The sequence below is a fragment of the Anabrus simplex genome, chromosome 4, assembly GCF_040414725.1.
Source record: "Anabrus simplex isolate iqAnaSimp1 chromosome 4, ASM4041472v1, whole genome shotgun sequence".
NCBI classification, from domain to species: Eukaryota; Metazoa; Arthropoda; class Insecta; order Orthoptera; family Tettigoniidae; genus Anabrus; species Anabrus simplex.
In genome coordinates this window covers 361362285-361382033 of record NC_090268.1, presented here as the reverse complement: position 1 = coordinate 361382033, position 19749 = coordinate 361362285, and positions in this window count along the sequence as shown.

Here is a 19749-nt window from a genome sequence, read left to right as displayed (position 1 = left end):
CAACCATGTTTTAATGTTACAGAACCATTTCTCTTCAGGAAACATTAACGATAATCTAGCCCAGGATGTTAATATTTATCAAGAAATTCTTAGAGAGACATTGTTATGCAATAAAGACGACAACAAAAAGGCATGCAGTTTGAACAAATTGTGACTTTAAGAAGATAATTTTTTTTAATTAAGTGTTTTTAGCAATTGTTAACAATTTGTTGTAAATAATATATAATTACTGTAAATAATGAAGCTTCTAAATATCAATAATCACTTTGGTTTTAATTTTATGTCATTTACAGTAATATGATTAAACTTAATTCAATTGGCCAGAGCTAAAAAATATTCAGTTTTCAGGAGAGAGAAAAATGTAGTTACTCAAACAGAACTCGACAAACACTCTATATTATTTCTTTTTCAATAATATGAACTGTTTCCAGTCACAACATTTTTTTAAATGACTTATTTCACAATGCATTTCAGAAACTCTACTCCATCAGATTATGTTTAACACTATTAATGGTTCTGTTTTGTTAGCGGCTACTTGGGTTGTATTTGTTAGTGGAAGGTCAATTGTAATTTAATAAATCTTTTTTTAAATGCGACTTTTTGACTTTCAGTTCCACGGTCAGCATATTATCTCTAATGGCCATCCATAATGAATATTTCACATGATATTTGTCTAAAAATGTATTTGCAACATGCATTCCACCTAAATCCTGCACACTTGTAATTTAAAACACCCCTCATGACATGGAATATTACGATTCCCTTTCATTTGCACCCATGCCTTCTTAATAACAAGCATGCATTCTAGCTTCTATATTAGAAACACAACTACTTCAACAGTTGTTGATACTAATGGTCCGTTATACTGTCTTGACCAACCTGCAATCTTTGCCTGTTTTCTTCTCATCGATGTTTCTACCACAGTTGTTTATAAATACAGTATGTGGAGTAACAGATGAACTGTGTTTCTAGTGGTATTGTTTATTTTGAAGATGTGGTGTAACTGATGGATTTAGCAACTACTGCTATTGTTTATTTTAATGTGTGGAGTAACTGATACTGTATTACTAGTGCTTTGTTCATTTTATATGTGTGGAGTAACTGATTGACTGTCTTACTAGTGCTATTGTTTATTATAAATATGTGAAATAACAGATGACTCTCCTACTAATACTGTGTCGTTAGTTTAAATGTGTGGAGAAAATAATGGACTGTCCTGCTAGTGCTATTGTTTATTTTAAATATGTGGAGTAAGTGATGGACTGTGATACTGGTGCTATTGTTCATTTTAAATATGTGGAGTAACCAAAGGATTAGTAATTAAGTGCTTCAACATAGGCTTTGTATTGTCCCTATGTCGATGTTGGTGGGAAGTTTTTGGTGTGCGGCCGCCAAGTTTTGGTGTTTGGGGGGGAGGGGGTTTTGGTGTCTGGTCTGCCCTGCAAGTGGCCTCGTACCTTTGCTATTATCATTAATTCCCGCTTCTTCCATATGGTGCGCTAGAATTCCATTCTCCATCTTGCTCGAAGAGGTCCATCTGAAGCACTGATGAATTAAGTGTGTACAATTCTATACGTCATGTCTAGAATCATAGTCCCATTTTTCTTATAAACAAAGTGTGCGATGTCCCAGTCACTTCAACATCAGTTTTATGGAAGAAATTTCTATGGGAGAAAAATGTGTTAGCATTCACCTACGCAAATTGTCGTTGCCAGGACGAAACCTCCTATGTGATAATATTTTTGGGGATACACTGACCAGCAGCACATACTGTACATTATGAAGAGTGAGAATGCCATGACAATATTCACACAGTATTGCACCTGAGATGACTGAACCTTATCGGCCAAAGTTCTAAGCTAAAATATTTCACGTAGGAGGTTTTGTCCCAGCAGCGACGAAATCTTATCTTGATGTTAGACTGAGACTTGTATCTCATCAAACAAATATATCTGACATTGCTTCTGAATTGTCAATGTCCTCTTCCTTGATGATTGAAGATAATCCTCCCTGTTCTGGCTCAAGAAAAAAAGTTAATCTATTAAAATCAGAAATTATGACTTGGAAGTTTAAGGAAAATCTGGATAACTCCAATATAATTGTTCTGTTGTTGGAAATAATTACATTTTTCAGCTAACTCATTTTTGGTTGTCAGCATTTCACCTCGGTGTGTCAATTTGAGCTCATCAGTTGGTAACTAGCACACCTACCAAGGTGCTTGGCTAGTACATGTAGTGGCCACTCCACAGGCTACTTGCAGTCACAGGCAGTGCCAATGCACTATGAGAAACTTGGTTCCTTTTACAATATTTGATGCCTTCTAGGCCATCAGATGATGTAGATTTCAATTCCCATAGGGAACTTGAAAAACTTGTCCTGAATGAGTAAATTTGTAACTCCAATATAATTGGTCCGTTATGGGGAAATTATACATTTTCATGTTCTGGTCTGATTTTTCCTAGCATTTCTTCGTAACCTGCAGGGACATGCAATTTTTTAAATGTTAATTCATTAGGTGTTTCAAATTTTTTAATTATTTATGTATGTGCTGCTTATGGAAGGTGATGTTATGATTAAACAGTAGAATGAAATAATTTTCAGTTAAAGAAAGCCTGTAGAAGAAAATGAGAGCTCGGGGCTAGTTGCAGATAAAGCAAATTGCAATTGGTGATACTTAATTCACAGGAGCCTGTATGGCTTATAACTGGTGTATGAAAATTTAAACTTTATAATCTCTATATTGTAAGCCCAAATAGGTATTGATTCTCAACCACCACCTCATGAAAGCTCTCATAATTTATAACTCTCATTTCCATATTGACGTTTAACATGTATATAGGAATCATTTGAAGGATGTTCCACCATTCAACAGTTAATATAATACATAACATTTATTAAGTGAAAACAGTTTTCGATTACCTTGGTATCATCAGTTCACAGCAAATAAATAAATCAAAAAGATCTTAACAACAATCAACATGAAATCTGCCTTTAAACACACTTAAAATGGTTGACATGGGTTATATGACATAAAAACACATCAAAATTTAAAGAACGTCCTAGGATCCAGGTCACAGATAACTGTACTGCGTTCGTACAATGTTGAACAGAGTTGTAAGATAATATATAAAACTATAACAAAAAACTTGGGTCCACAATCCAAACATGTAACACCCATAATAAAACCCATAAAATATGACTGAAGGAAGAAATAAAGTACCTGTATAGGAAAAAGACCCTTTTAAATACTCAGCTCTATGGGTCACATTTAGACACAGCGCATAATCTTCCATCAACTTATTGGAACGATTTTTCTCAGTCACACACCTTATAAAATAGAAAACATTTCTACTAAGAAACTGGACAATCTCAACAAGAAAATAGATAATCTCAAAAAAGCACATGCCAGTCATAATCATACCACATTGCCCAAGTTAAATGAGAGAGCTGCCAAACCTTGCTCCAACACACAAACAATGAAGTTCTCAATGAACCATCTGAGCATATTTTCAACTCCCCCCCCCCATTAAAAATACTTCCAAGATTACTTTACATGAAACTGAAATAGAAATGTTGAGCGGAGATCCAAAATTTAATTGGAGTCTGCACTCCAGATACGAAGAATTAAACACCGTAGTTACCGAAACAGAACACTATTAGAAAACTCCCCAGACAACAACAGGAAGAAATTAGATATGAGGCCCCCCCCACAAAAAAAAATTAACCATACTAATTAACAACCAGAAAAACAAACCAAACAGTAACTCTACCCAGCACCAACAAATCAACCAATTAAAAGAGAAAATAAAAACTAACAATCTCATAGTTTCACAGGCGGACAAAGGAAATACTATCGTTATCTTAGACAAGGAAGACTGTCAGAAAAACCACCAACTTTTTTCAAGAAGGAAATTACAGAACAATAAAAAGGCCCACCCAAAGAATACAGAAAATCTGAAACTTTTACTTAAGAACATTCATTTATACTCAACAAGATTCCAGTTAATTAATAAGTATGAATCCCAAGCTTCTAACATTCCCTAAAATTCATAAAATCCATTAAGAAAACGCCCCAGTAAGACCAATAATTAACATTAGACCCACCCGTACCTGCAAATTAGTGCAATTCATCCAAACATTTCTCAAAACATGCCATGTCCTTAAAGCAAGAACTTCCGTTAAGAAAACATTGGAATTTTAACAACACCCAAAACCTCAGAATTCAATCGTACCATTCATTAGCATCCTTAGACACCAAGAATATGTACTTGAGTATTCCTTTAGACAAGACCATTTCTATTAGACAGAGTAACTTGCAACAGCATAGTGAACCAAGTAGGCTTGAAATAGAAGAATTTATTAGTTTGGTTAAATTTATGTTCAATAATAATTTTTTTTTTTTTTTTAATGGGATAATGTATCAGCAAAACGGCCTTCCAATGGGATCTCCGGCATCGGGCATTATAGCAGAACCGAACTCGATAGCTGCAGTTGCTTAAGTGCGGCCAGTATCCAGTATTCAGGAGACAGTGGTTTTGAACCCCACTGTCGGCAGCCCTGAAGGTGGTTTTCCATGGTTTCCCAATTTCACACCAGGCAAATGCTTGGGCTGTACCTTAATTAAGGCCACGGCTGCTTCCTTCCCAGTCCTAGCCCTTTCCTGTCCCATCGTCGCCATAAGACCTGTCTGTGTCGGTGCGCCGTAAAGCCAATAGCATTATGGCAGACATTTATTTAGACCATCTGGAGCATACACACATCAGCAAAATGGAGCACATTTTCTTCTGGAGAAGATTTGTCAATGACACCTTCACAATTTTAGACGGAAGACACACCAACAGCTGAACTATATGGATGAGTTAAACAGTTGAATCCCCAGTTAAGTTCACATTGGAAACACAAACAAACTGTTCTCCAAACAGTCACAAGAAGTCAACACTTCCTTTCTTATGATATATACAGGAAGACTACACAAACCAACAAAACTATCAAACAATTTTCAGTCCACCCTAATTCCCATAAAAAAAGTTGCTTTTTATAGCTTGCTACCATTATCTAATCCAAAACTTAAAAAAGAACTGGATACCATCAGGCAACAGCTTATTCTAATGGGTTAGCAATAGCTTATTCTAATGGGTATAACAGAAGATTCATCGACCAAATAATATCTAAAATTCAAAATGAACCAAATCTACTCTTAGTAAAGAAAAGAAGCAGGACAGTTATTCAGTTTTTCACCTACAGCAATTCTGTATACCAAATAACAAACTTGTTTGAAAAACACGGGGCATAAAAATAGCGTTCGGAACAACCAACAACAATCTATCACTTCCGCAATCCAGGGACCGTGAATAAATCAGACAAGTTTGGTAAATCAGGTATTTACAGATTACAGTGCCAGTCTTGTTTAGCAAGCTATATCGGACACACAGGGAGAAGCTTTAACACTAGGTACATCGAACATGTTAATGTAGTCAAACATAACAGGCATTCTGCCATGGGAATACATATGCACGAATCCAATCACAATTTTTCCGATATAGACAAGGACTTGCAAATTATTGAAATTAGGAAAAAGGTTCCTCTGCTCAATATCATGGAAATGTTTTATATATTGTTGGATCAGCGAGTCAATTTTAATCTCAATGAATCCATCGAGAAAACAAACATACTTTACGAGGCCTTCCACCCCCTTATTCTCAAGGCGTATCTAGGCAGAACAGTGCAACAGCGGATCACTCCCCTACTCTCTCGCATTAATGATGGGACATTCGATTCATTTTACTGAATCGATTCATTTGATTCTGTTCACGTTACTGAATCGATACAGTGATCCGATTCATGGCACATTAGAGTCACCGCTCCTACTGCATTTGTGTAGAATGTACTGGTAAGACAGCAGCAACAGCATTCAGTGCTTGGTGCTGCCATCTGGTCTTAATACTATGAACTCCTTTCTTAGGAAAAAATTCTAATTACTCTAATACATCAAAGGTTTCCGGTGACGCAGGGTGGGAAAGGTCTGGGATTAGGAAGGTAGCCGCCATGGCCTTAATCAAGGTACAATCCCAACATTTCCTGGTGTGAAAATGGGGAAACTACGGAAAACCATTTTAGTGGGTGCCGACGGTGGGATTCAAACCCACCATCTCCCAAATGCAAGCGCATAGCTACGCAATACCAACTGCACGTCCAACTCGCTCAGTCATTTTTGAAAATATGTATTTTTCTATCAGCACAGGATTTTTAAAAAACATATTTTGTATAGGCTACCAGAGATGTACAGTAGCCCACTGGTTTTCAGATTCAACATACTGTTGGTTAAGTTATTGCATCAGTCAGCTTACTTACTGTCCACATATGATTGAAGTCTTGTGCAACGATGTGACATACGAACTGAGAGAGTACTAAGCTGTTCTTCCCAACATAAAACAGGTACTTTTGAATGGTCATGAGCATGACTGAGTCATAGGGCAGGCTAGAGTCAAGTTTAATTGTCAAATGTCAACTAAGTTATAATACTAAGATTCATTAAACTAATAAATAGTATAACCTAATAGCCTACCTACTTACTAGTTATTTTGGAATTATGTTTTGACTACCTTTTTAACACTGCAAATAAATCCATCTATTATTTAACCCTTACCCCTCGAATTAAAGTTCTCTGTGTTGCCTCTACTACTCGTATTTTAAATGTACATTTTTATCTTATATGACCTGTATTAATCTTTCACGATTTTGGAGATAGCACTTGCTTTTAAATGATGTAGTTAGGCTATACACATTTACAGCAAGCTATACTAGACCAAATAAAAGCAATATGTGGAATTTAAGACGAATTATTTTGAATTTTTATTATTATTATTACCGTTATCGCATACCGATAGGTTTTGTTAATAATTTAGTGTACAAGTTATCGCTAAAAAGCAATTGAAAAACTCTTTTCAGTCTCTGTTTTCATACCTCACGGTAGTTTGTAGGCTGAAACCACTCTAAACGGCAATTTCTTGAAATCTGAATCTGTTGATTTATAATTGTGCCAGCCGTCAGCATCAGGTACATTTTGGGTTACGGTACAGAAACCGACCATCGTCAGTTCTCTTTTAGGCATCGTGAAATGCTATTAGATATATTCATTAGGAGCAGAGGTGCGAAAATACTGTGGTTTTGTGTGTTGCCTGACATATACAACATATAATATGACTAGAAGAGCACATGGCGACCATGTTTGTTTACTATCGCTCGAGTTTTCATGTGCGTGAGTGGACAGCTGACGGCTACACTGCCATCTAAATAATAGATTACCGGGCGAGTTGGCCGTGCGCGTAGAGGCGCGCGGCTGTGAGCTTGCATCCGGGAGATAGTAGGTTCGAATCCCACTATCGGCAGCCCTGAAAATGGTTTTCCGTGGTTTTCCGTGGTTTCCCATTTTCACACCAGGCAAATGCTGGGGCTGTACCTTAATTACGGCCACGGCCACTTCCTTCCAACTCCTAGGCTTTTCCTATCCCATCGTCGCCATAAGACCTATCTGTGTCGGTCCGACGTAAAGCCCCTAGCAAAAAAAATAAAATAAAATAATAATAGATTTTTGACTGACTGTCAAATAGTATCTGGATTCTACAAAGTTCCACGCGGAACCAATAGATGGCAGTACAGTATATCATCGTGTATTTTGTCGGCTAAGAGACGGCAGACGAGCGGTGGGCGATAAAATGCCATGTCGGGTCTCCCCCGACATGCGACCGGAACGGGAATATTGTAATGTCGGGCCTCACCTGACAGACGAGTGGTAAAGGTTAAACCTCCCTGTAAGAAGAGGACAGTGAATGCAAGTGGGTATTATTTTCAAATGAGCTGAGCTCGACAGTCCATTATAGCATACGATTCTTCCAGTGTACCATTTCAACGGTATGTATTGCTTCAGAGGAAGTTCGGCTCCTGCCAATGTCCAGTGTACCGATAATGAACCGTGTGTGTGTTGCATCTCACTGATCCAAGACTGCGTATGATTCTTCCGGTGTGCCATGGCTTACTGTATGTCTCGCTGCAGCGGAAGCTCGGCTCTCCGCCAGTGTCCAGTGTGCCGATAAGGAGCCGTGTGTATCTTGTGTCTCACTGAGCCATGCTTGCACACGATTCTTTCAGTGTGCTATGATTCACTGTCTCGCTGCAGTGGAAGCTCGGCTCCACGCCAATGTCCAGTGTCCCACTAGTGAGCTGTGAGTGCACCACTCAGCACTATCCGCTGGGAGTAAGCTAAATCGTGTGCCGTGAGCTCGCCGTTCCTGTGAATCAATTCACTCAGACACTTGAATGCATCCCCTCCACACCACAGCCAATCCATAACAAGTCACCGCCCCCTCTTCAAGCCAGGAATAAGCTCCATGCAGGCATGGGGCGAGCAGTGCACCTCCTACTTTTCTAGCGGCAGGTTAACGAGAGCGAGGAATAAGTGAGCAAGTACTATCAAACCACTTTCCAATAATTAAGTCCGAATACACATATTAGATCTTATTTCTTTTCTTCTTGGCTTCTTCCTCAGACATCCACTTTTTACGACACTGTGCCATACAACCAAGGCCATACCGTCATTCAAGTTTTACTTCAACAACATTAACAGCGATATTTTCAGCAACAAAGCAAATGTTATAAAACAACTAAGGATGTTCCCCAAACTCCTCAGCAAATTCTTTTAACTGCAAATTGTGTTAACATAGGCACTTTACAAGATTGTCAATTTTTATACATTTTTTTATTCTTCATCAACTATTCGATTACGAATATTTGAACATTTTTAACTTATGTTTTTATATCCACAGTAACAAAGAACTTCACAGTATTCCTCAACTTCAAGTTTTTATATATTATCTTAAAACTCTGTTCAACATTGTACAAACACATTACACTTATCATTGACCTGAATCCTAGGACGTTCTTTAAATTTTTATGTCACATAACCCATGTCAACAATTTTAAGTGTGTTTAAAGGCAGATTTCATGTTGATTATTGTTAAGATCCTTTTGATTTACTTATTTAATGTGAACTGATGATGATTCCAAGGGAATCGAAACTGGTTTTCACTCAAATGCTACGTATTATAAAGTGTTGAATGGTTGACCATTCCTCAATTGATTCCTATGATAAAAGCTCGACATAAATTTGTCCCCTTTTAGGCTTGTTGGTGATAATTAGCTGAAGGAAAATCGAGAACATACTGTAAATAGTCCAGCCAACCCAATATATTGGTATCTAGCTCCAGGTAGCTACCTAGCGCTTACACAAAGGTGGTAGCATGCAAGCCCATGTACCAGATGATTTACACTCCCGGGTAGTTTACCTCCGGCATAGTTGACATCTAGTTTACGAGCAAATTGTTGACCTGGCCCAGAATTATAAATCATTAGTATATTATACACCTTCCTTATCTATAAATTAAATTAATGGAATACCAAAACCTTTCAGTGCAACATATCTGCTCACTTTGGAATGAATAACAATCTCATACGTAAGTAATTTACTGCCAGGAAAAAAGGAGGCAAATGTCCGCTCAACACCTGCTCCCATGTAAATGCTTGTTCACTAAGGAGGTATTTTTGACAATTTTTTCAGATTTATAGGAGGTACTAATATGACTTCTTCTTTAAATTTCTGCGTCATTTCTGCCAACAGAAGATTCTGCTAAAATTAGAAAAGTACATTGCATACAATATGATGCCAAAACATGAAACAATAAAAATCAACACATGGGAGGTATGGCATTGGCAATTTCTTACTGCTTAAATATTTGTGTATAAGAAATTTGTTTCAGTATCAGTTTTTTTTTTTAATTCATGTGAATTGTGTATAATGATCCTAACTCTTTGTACAATTTTAAAATGATCTCAAAAACAAATGTATTTAAATCCTCTTTGTTGTTACAAGAAAAATATTGTATTATTTCATACTCCTTCTCTGTTGCTGTCATTTGTAATTCTTTGTGTTAACACTTCTTTAGACCTGCACAGTTTTAACCATTGATCTCAGAACTGTGTGCAATAGTCTGTGTGATCAGGTTAATTTTATTGGAAATCATTAAAGTTCAAGAAATTGGCTTCCTTACATAGTTTTATTTTCAGTGAACCATTTCCCATCAAAATCTTTAATGTTTTCTTTCAAGTTAACATACCGTATGAACATTGTAATCATTCATAATTATTAGCTTATCTACTCATTTGTCATGTTAATGGTGTTTCAGTTAAGACAAAGTGTGTAGCAATATTTCTATATGCAAATGAACTTTTTGGATATATCTTTACCTCATTTCCTTTCCACTGATGTAAATTAAATTAGATACCGTATGTATTTTTTTGCCATGTTCAGAAAGTCATGCTCAGTGAGACTAAATACAAGATATCTCTTTAAAATATATCTGTATTTTAAATTTTCTACTTCTGGTTCTACTAATGTAAAATGCTGTGCACAATAATAATATTTATTTATTTATTTATTTATTTATTTATTTATTTATTTATTTATTTATTTATTTATTTATTTATTTATTTATTTATTTATTTATTTATTTATTTATTTATTTATTTATTTATTTATTTATTTATTTCCCTCTTCTCCAGATGTACCATAGGTAACATCAACATGTATTTATTTTGTCTAGTTTGTTCTTAATTTGCAATAGATAAAATATTAATTGCAATTGCCTTTGGACAGTTCCCTATAATTGCCGAACTTTCATGTGCTTTATTTTATTTACAAACTTTCCCTCAGTTAAGGTTGCCACAATGGAAAAAGCAGTATTTTCAGGTCAAGTACTTGTAGTACAATTATATGGAAACTTTTTAAGCAAAGTAAAAAAAATATATATATTCCTGTCTTATTTCAATTTGTGACATTTGACTTTTAACAAATTATCTACATATGAAGTATTTCTCATGCTACCAGATTGTATGCATCAATTGAGCAAATATTTGAGTAATATTTAAAAACAATTCCAAAATAGTACATTTTATTGTACTCTAGTTTGCGATTCTGGTAAGCAAATCGGACAGTGTCCAATACACACGTGCCAACCTTCACTAATGATTACACCAAAATGATTATCTCATGAACTATTTCACAAAACATTGCCTACAGTTTCAGATTTAAAATTACACCCGTTGAGCTAAAAATTATGTGGTGTTCCTCACACTTACGTCCACTTATAAGTGTAACAGAGAAGGTTCTGTAATATTAAAACATTATGACTTTACATGGTAAGATAGTTTTTAAGAAGATGGCTCCTATGTATTGGGCTTACATGTAGGAATTTACTGATGAATTATTTTATTGCATAAAGGACTAGTATTTGTCCATCCAAAATCAAATTAATTTTCTGGCATATTTGGTTTATAATTGGATACAATTCTCTATATGGCAATGGTTCTTCACCTTAAAAATGATTCTTATGTCTCATTACTTTTACATTTCTTAATTTAACAACAAATTCTCCCAGGTCAGCATGAGAATACTTCTGTTTTAAGTTTAAATACAGGCATAATGATGGACAATGAAGTCTATGAATGTGGCAGTGATCTGAAGTTGAAAACTGATAAATCAAGAACAATTTTCCTACAGCCCAGACATGACTGGCAAACCTTCCACCTTCTTAGACTTGTTAACAAATGTAGTTGTATGACACTGGGCTCTTTATAAAAATTATTTTAAAGTAGCACAGACCAGGGAGAAAGGTTTTCTGTTATTTTTAAAGTTTTGTGTTAATGTTGTCATGCTGACCTTATGACACTCCATTATCTGCAGATTGGTCACACCAAGACTATTAGCTGTATGTGCATGGGAGAAGAGTTGTTAACATAGACTTTTTTTTTTTTTTTTTGGCTAGTATTTGAACATCACACTAACACATGGAAGGTTTCTGGCAATGCAAGGATGGGAAAGGGCTAGGATTGGAGAGGTAGTACCATGATCTTAATTAAGGTACAGCCCCAGCATTTAACAGTTGTAAAAATGGGGGAACCACTGAAAATCATTTCCAGGGCTGCCGTTAGCGGGACTCAAATCCACCTTCTCATGAACGGAGGCTGACATCTAAACAACCCAAATCTCATCGCAAATTTGCTTGTTGCACAGACATTATTATTCTATAAAAATTTCAAGAATATTACCTAAAATAACTTGGTACACAGGTTTTTCCTAGTCATACCATAAACATGCAACTAGATTAAGATTAATGGCACAGACCTTATTTGAATATTTCACCAAGTCGGCATGATAGTTGTAACCACTCCGGGTTATAAACGGCTACAAGTAGTAGTAGTAGTAGTAGTAGTAGTAGTAGTAGTAGTAGTAGTAGTAGTAGTATCTGCTACCATTGTGCAACTACATAGTTACACACCAGCACAAATTAACGCAGAGACATGATGATAACGTGCATGAAATTAAAACCATCACCACTTTAAGCACAGTAAACAAACGAACAGATTATCCAACATGACGACTAAGGAAGGATAATTGGGAAGCGACTGGGAACCATATCCAGGCGGTGAAAGGTATTGGCAATGCTGAAGAAGCGAAATCAATGGTGATTTTAAATTCATAAGTTTACTTAACAATTTGGAAGAAAATTAGAGCTCAAATAATCAACAAAATACACCTTTAAAAATTGCAAATGATTACAAAAAAATAATTACAATTTACCCGAGGGTAGAATTTAGGTTATTTAACCTCTAGGTCTGAACATCTCGCACAACATTCCCCTGTTCATGGCGAAACATTTAAATCACATAATACTGACGAAAGAAAAAGGAAAGTAACATTATACAGTCATAAATATGTACATGTAAAAAAGAACAACTTTTAAAATATTTATCCTAGTGCAGGGCACCTTTAGGAGGCAACCCCCTCAAAGAAAACTTCCGAGAAAGGGTGCCCATCCTAAATGGGAATACACTACGATGAAACAGGGTAACGGAGACAGTCCCAAGGGGAGATTTACACTTTACGATTACATCAAGAGGCGTTGAATATTAATTTACAAAATCAAAGAAATGGGAACTGTCTCTTAACACAAATCTGGTATGACTTGCCAGTAGGCTAAGTCATTTTACTGAAAAATTTGACGATTGAAGGAAAAAACGGGGAAGCTCCGGCAAAAGAAATTAAACGGAACACTACATTTGAAGATAACCTGAAAAATGAAAAACAACTAAGTGCTTGCCTGTTGGAGGGGTCAAGAAGACCCGTCACCTGCAGAAGGCAACCTTTCCCTTTACTGGTCAAAACAGAAAGACGGCTCAGCAACGCTTTGCGTAACCCACAAGCTCTCCTCTGGAAATTAGGAAATAGTAAAATGACCAATGAGCGTCCGTATTTTCCTTCATCCGCCAATCACAACTAATTTTATAATGATCAGTAGGGGCCCAGGAATAAAATCTGATAAGGAACACCGAGTAGCATCCAGAAACGTCAAAATTGATGCAATATTATGAAACCGGAAACATCCCATCCCGATCTAGCGCGTGTGGTATAGGGTGCTTCCTAATTATTACATATTTAATCTTTCACAACAACCAAACCATCTTAAAGCCCTATCAAAATTAAATAATTCCAAAATTCATACACAAAAAAATACAACCACTAACTAATACATGATATAAAATTCCCCAGTCTTACAATTTTAAATAATCACTACAATAGTCATAACATGTTTTTCATTCTACTGGACATTGATTTCTTGATTTAATTACTTAGTTAATTTGTTTTTCACTGTATTGTTATATTCTGTTATTGATGTATTATTGAAAACTGGTGGGTTCTCTAGGTGTCATCTGACTAGTTTATAGCAGTAACGTTGCTCCTCATCCCCCTACCTCTACCCCTACATCCCCCCTTTGCCAAGTAGGGTAATAGATCACGAAAGTCCTGTTTCTACTTACTTCTCTTCCTCTGCCAATCCTTCACAAATACTGTGCATTCAGGAGATGTTGGTTTTGAGTCCCACCTTCAGCAGTCCTAAAGATGGTTTTTTGTGGATTCCCATTTTTTCAATGGGCAAAAGCTGGGATTGTACCCTTATTAAGTCCATGGCCGCTACCTTCTCAATCTTAGCCCTTTCCCATTTTTGCATCGCTAGTTAGTGTTAGTGCATTGTTAAACCACTAGCCACCGGGCGAGTTGGCCGTGCATGTAGAGGCGCGCGGCTGTGAGCTTGCATCCGGGAGATAGTAGGTTCGAATCCCACTATCGGCAGCCCTGAAGATGGTTTTCCGTGGTTTCCCATTTTCATACCAGGCAAATGCTGGGGCTGTACCTTAATTAAGGCCACGGCCGCTTCCTTCCAACTCCTAGGCCTTTCCTATCCCATCGTCGCCATAAGACCTATCTGTGTCGGTGCGACGTAAAGCCCCTAGCAAAAAAAAAAAAAAAACCACTAGCCAAAAAATTCTGTACCAATATACATGGCTCTTCTCCATTCCATCTTACTCTCAGTTTATCCTTGGTCTTATCATCTTACCTTCCACTGTGTCCAGCTCCATGGCTAAATGGTAAGTGTGCTGGACTTTGTTCACAGGGGTTCCGGGTTCCATTCCCGGCAGGATGTATGTGTTGTCTTCATTTCATCCTCATCACGACGCTCGGGTTGCTTATGGGTGTCACATCAAAAGACCTGTATCTAGCGAGTCGAACTTGTCCTCGGACACTCCCGACACTAAAAGCCATACGCCATTTAATTTTCACCTTCCATTTAGCTTTGTTCTCAAGGTTCTTACCATTTCCATTCCATTTTTTATGGCCAAAACATGCAAACATGTGAATAAGCAAAGAAAGAAGAAACTGTAGGCCATATTCATTGTTGTCGCCTAATACTTTGTACTCCTCTTAGTAAGAAGAAATTTAGAGGTTCTTAAAGCAACTCTTTGGCTGTCAGTCACCCCGTAATGCCATTTCTCCCCTAGAGCTCCCTTAAAACCAACCTGAAACTAGAAGAGGATCCCTAACACCTGTCTAAGTTTGAAATTTACGAATGGTGACTTATTTCGAGCCAGTAATATGCTTGGGCTGATGACCTAGATGTTAGGCCCCTTTAAGAAAGCATCATCAAGTAATATACTCACCTGCCTTTTTTAATGCATACATACATTATCACGATAGACCGTTATGCCTTTCAGCGTTTAGTCTGCAAGCCTCTGTGAATTTACTAGACGTCGCCACAATCCTATATTTGCAACTAGTGCTGTGGCCTCATTTAGTTCTATACCTCTTATCATTAAATCATTAAAAACTGAGTCTAACCATCGTCATTTTGTCTCCCTCTACTTCCATTACCTTCCGTAAAAGTCCATTATTCCCCTATGTAACCTATCCTCCTCCATTCGCCTCACGTGACCCCCCCCCCACCGAAGCCGGTTTATGTGTACAGCTTCATCCATCGAGTCATTCCTAAATTAGCCTATATCGCCTCATTCTGAATACCCACCTGCCATTGTTCCCACCTGTTTGTACCAGCAATCATTCTCACTACTTTCATGTGTTAATTCTTAACTTATAATATATCCTGAGTCCACCCAGTTTTCGCTCCCGTAAAGCAAAGCTGGTCTGAAAACAGACCGATGCAAAGATAGTTTCGTCCGGGGGCTGACTTCTTTCTTACAGAATACTGTTGATCGTGTCCGACTCGTTGGCTAAACGGTCAGCGTACTGGCCTTAGGTTCAGACAGTCCCGGGTTCGATTCCCGGCCGGGTCGTGGATTTTAACCTTAATTGGTTAATTCCTACGACACTGGGGCTGGGTGTATGTGTTGTCTCTATCCTCATTTCATCCTCATTATGACGCGCAGGTTGCCTACGGGAGTCAAATAGAAAGACCTGCATCTGGCGAGCCGAACCCATCCTGGGATAGCTGGCACTAAAAGCCATACGACATTTCATTTCATTTCATTACAACTGTGAGCTTACTGCATTAGCTTTACTGCACCTTGATTTAATCTCGCTTACTATATTACCATCCTGGGAAAACACACAACCTAAATATTTAAAATTATCTACTTGTTCCAGCTTGAACATTGAATTCTATTGAATTTTTTACCTACTGACATCAATTTAGTCTCCAAAGGCTAATTTTCATACCATACTCATTGCACCTATTTTCAAGTTCCAAGATTTTAGACTGCAGGCTTTCTTCACAATCTGCCATTAAGACCAAATCATCAGCATAGGCCAGACTGTTTACTACATTTCCACCTAAATGAATCCCTCTCTGCCACTTTATACCCTTCAGCAGACGATCCATGTAAACTACGAACAGTAAAGGTGAAAGATTACAGCCTTGTATAACCCTGTAGGTACCTTGAACTAAGAGTTCATTCTACCATCAAATCTCACTGCAGCCCAATTGTCAACATAAATGTCTTTGAATGGTTTTAATAATCTACCCTTAATTCCACAGCCCCCAGTATGGCGAACATCTTTTCCCTCGTTACCCTGTCATATGCTTTCTAGAGATCTATGAAGCATAAATACAACTGTCTACTCCTCTAGTAACATTTTTCAATTACCTGGTGCATAACTGAAAATCTGATCCTGACAGCCCCTCTGTGATCTGAACCAACCAACCAACTTCCTCTCAACCACTGATCGCACCCTCCCTTCCAAGATGCCAGTGAATACTTTGCCTGGTATACTAATCAATGAGATACCTCGATAGTTGTTGCAATCCTTCCTGTTCTCTTGTTTATGGATAGGTGCAATTACTGCTTTTGTCCAATCTGAGGGTACCTTCGCAATACTCCTTACTGGTTTTATTACTCTATGAAACCATTTCATCCCTGCCTTACCACTATACTTTACCATTTCAGGTCTAATTTCATCTATTTCTGCTGCTTTATGACAATTGAGTTTATTTACCATCCTTTCCACTTCCTCAAGCATAATTTCACCAACATCATTTACCTCCTCCCCATGAGCTCCATTGTTCGCGACGCCATCAGAAATATTTCAATTTACGTTGAGAAGATTTTCAAAATATTCCCTCCACCTGTCAAGTGATCCCTGGGATCTATTATGAGTTCACCTGAGTTACCCTAAACACTGTTCATTTCCTCTTTCCCTCCTTTCCTAAGATTCTTCTTTTACTGTCCAGAAAGTTTTCCCTGCTGCTTGACCTAGCTTTTCCAGGTATTACCAAAATCTTCCCATGACTTCTTTTTGGATTCAAAAACTATTTGTTTCGCACTGTTTCTTTCATTTCTGATAAGCCTTCTTTTTATGTTTACAAGCTGCTCTCACTTCATCATTCCATCAAGATGTTTGCTTTTTCCCATCTTTACACACAGTTGTTCCTAGGCATTCCCTTACTGTTTCTACTACAGCACCCCTGTATGCCACCCAATCTCTTTCTATATCCTGAACCTGCTACTGTCCACTGTTCGATACTTCTCCTGAATCATATCCATGTACTTCTGTCTAATTTCCTCATCCTGGAGATTTTCTACCCTTATTCGTTTCCAGACAGATTTCATTTTCTCTATTCTAGGTTTAGAGATACAGTACTTAGTTCACTACAGATAGGATAGTGATCTGTATCATCAAAAAATCCCCGAAAAACCCATACATTCCTAACAGACAAGCTGAATTCCAAGTTAGTTAAGATATAGTCTATTATGGATCTGGCACCCCTAGCCTCTCATGTGGAGCAGTGAATAGCCTTACGCTTGAAGAATGTATTTGTAACTGCCAACCGCATGCTAGCACAGAAGTCCAGCAAATGCTTCCCATTCCCATTAGCTTCCATATCTTCCCCATATTTACCAATCATCCTTTCGTATCGTTCAGTTCTATTTCCATCTCTCGCATTGAACTCGCCCATTAGCACTATCCTTTCCTTGCTGTTGACCCTGACTACGATATCGCTCAAGGCTTAGCCGGGCTAAGTGGCTCAGACGGTTGAGGCGCTGGCCTTCTGACCCCAACTTGGCAGGTTCGATCCTGGCTCAGTCCGGTGGTATTTGAAGGTGCTCAAATACGTCAGCCTCGTGTCGGTAGATTTACTGGCATGTAAAAGAACTCCTGCGGGACAAAACTCGGCACCTCGGCGTCTCCGAAAACAGTAAAAGAGTGGTTAGTGGGAGTAAAGCAAAATAACATTATTATTATTATTATTATTATTATTATTATTATTATTATTATTAACTCAAGGCTTAATAAAACTTGTGAACTTCATCCTCAACTGCACCCTCACATGTTGAATACACTGAGACAATTCTCGTCCTAATTCCTAAAACTGCCAAATCTACCCACATCATTCGCTCATTTACGTGCCTAATTGAAACTATGTTGCATGCAATAGTATTCCTGATGAACAGCCCATACTCTACCCTTCACTTTCTAACACCTGTCAAGTACACTTTATAATCTCCTATCTCTTCTTCGTTATCTCCCCTTACCCAAATATCACTTACTCCTAGCACATCCAGATTCTTCTTTTCTGACTCAGCTAGTTCTATTTTCTTTCTCCCATAAGCCCCATTAATATTGATAACTCCCCATCGAATTCCATTTCGTTCGCCAAGTTGTTTCCAAGGAGTGCCTCGCCTGTCAAATGGGAGTGGGATTCCATTACTCCCATAGGTCCAAGGCTTGCTTGAAATGTTCTGAGCTTGGTAAAAGAGAATATGAACTTTTATGGCTTTTTTAATTACAAAGTAACAACAAAATTGTAGTGGGATACTGTGGAGAATATTAACCTTTCGAGGCTGGTTGTAGAGCAGGCTTCGGCCTATGGCTGGTCCGTGGTCCGCTCTGGCCAACAGAGCAGAGGAGGGCTAGGCGCAGCACTGCCATGGCTCTATGCCTCTACATTCTCCACTGTTGGCTGCCCTGAGTGGTTTTCCTTTCTCCTGCACAAAGTCAAATGCCTGGACATTTTTTAGTATAGGCCACGTATGCCAACCCTCTCACCTTCTGTGGACTTCTCCTTCACGGTAATACATCTCCCTGGCCTGAGAGACAGCGTTACCTTCTAAGAGGCCCGCCATCCCCTTCAGCGATGGATGAAAACTAGTAGTAGTAGTAGTAGTAGTAGCAACAGCAGCAGCTCATGGCTGTAGGTGGTGGAAATTTTGAAAAGTAATAAAATTGCATGCAAAACTCTGCAAAGTTTACTAAAACCTTAATAAAGCACCATACCTTGTTTAACAGTAGACAGCAGAAGGTGTCAAAATGACACCCGCCTTCAAATTTTCTGAAATAATTTGCACACTCTTTTATCGTTTCTCTTCAAACCTTGACTTTTTATAGATTTTGTGCTGTTTATGGTGATGTATTAACTTGTGAAATCCTTACATCAAATGTTCCACCTCTACAATACCATAAATCGTCTCTATTGAGACTACCGTACATTAAAATATATTGTTACATGTTTTGTCCTGCTTTCGAGACATCTTCAGTCACAAACAAGAACTATTGAAAATATGGTAAGGAAACTATAAAACCATTAGATACTAAGTCTATGCATCTTACAACATGACATGTTGGCATCCTGTCAAATCATGAGTCTTAAAACTGACATGAGTATGATATGAATCATAGCATCAAAATATTGCACCGGTTAATACACTGCCTGCCAAAAAGAGTTAAGCACCCAGAAGGAGTGGTTGAAAGTGAATGAAACTACATACGTTGAAGGACCATGTGCCTTTATTGAACTGATTACAATATGGGATGAAAGAGACAAAGCCATTGGCAGTTACAGGTGGAAT